Raw genomic sequence first — 1,269 nt, 5'->3', positions numbered from 1 at the left:
CCTAACCCTAACCCTAACCCTAACCCTAACCCTAACCCTAACCCTAACCCTAACCCTAACCCTAACCCTAACCCTAACCCTAACCCTAACCCTAACCCTAACCCTAACCCTAACCCTAACCCTAACCCTAACCCTAACCCTAACCCTAACCCTAACCCTAACCCTAACCCTAACCCTAACCCTAACCCTAACCCTAACCCTAACCCTAACCCTAACCCTAACCCTAACCCTAACCCTAACCCTAACCCTAACCCTAACCCTAACCCTAACCCTAACCCTAACCCTAACCCTAACCCTAACCCTAACCCTAACCCTAACCCTAACCCTAACCCTAACCCTAACCCTAACCCTAACCCTAACCCTAACCCTAACCCTAACCCTAACCCTAACCCTAACCCTAACCCTAACCCTAACCCTAACCCTAACCCTAACCCTAACCCTAACCCTAACCCTAACCCTAACCCTAACCCTAACCCTAACCCTAACCCTAACCCTAACCCTAACCCTAACCCTAACCCTAACCCTAACCCTAACCCTAACCCTAACCCTAACCCTAACCCTAACCCTAACCCTAACCCTAACCCTAACCCTAACCCTAACCCTAACCCTAACCCTAACCCTAACCCTAACCCTAACCCTAACCCTAACCCTAACCCTAACCCTAACCCTAACCCTAACCCTAACCCTAACCCTAACCCTAACCCTAACCCTAACCCTAACCCTAACCCTAACCCTAACCCTAACCCTAACCCTAACCCTAACCCTAACCCTAACCCTAACCCTAACCCTAACCCTAACCCTAACCCTAACCCTAACCCTAACCCTAACCCTAACCCTAACCCTAACCCTAACCCTAACCCTAACCCTAACCCTAACCCTAACCCTAACCCTAACCCTAACCCTAACCCTAACCCTAACCCTAACCCTAACCCTAACCCTAACCCTAACCCTAACCCTAACCCTAACCCTAACCCTAACCCTAACCCTAACCCTAACCCTAACCCTAACCCTAACCCTAACCCTAACCCTAACCCTAACCCTAACCCTAACCCTAACCCTAACCCTAACCCTAACCCTAACCCTAACCCTAACCCTAACCCTAACCCTAACCCTAACCCTAACCCTAACCCTAACCCTAACCCTAACCCTAACCCTAACCCTAACCCTAACCCTAACCCTAACCCTAACCCTAACCCTAACCCTAACCCTAACCCTAACCCTAACCCTAACCCTAACCCTAACCCTAACCCTAACCCTAACCCTAACCCT

The sequence above is a fragment of the Heloderma suspectum genome, chromosome 9 (assembly GCF_057233095.1).
Source record: "Heloderma suspectum isolate Gila_16-S chromosome 9, 16-S_ref, whole genome shotgun sequence".
NCBI classification, from domain to species: domain Eukaryota; kingdom Metazoa; phylum Chordata; class Lepidosauria; order Squamata; family Helodermatidae; genus Heloderma; species Heloderma suspectum.
The sequence above is the reverse complement of the archived record's forward strand: the minus strand, read 5'-3'. Positions refer to the sequence as shown.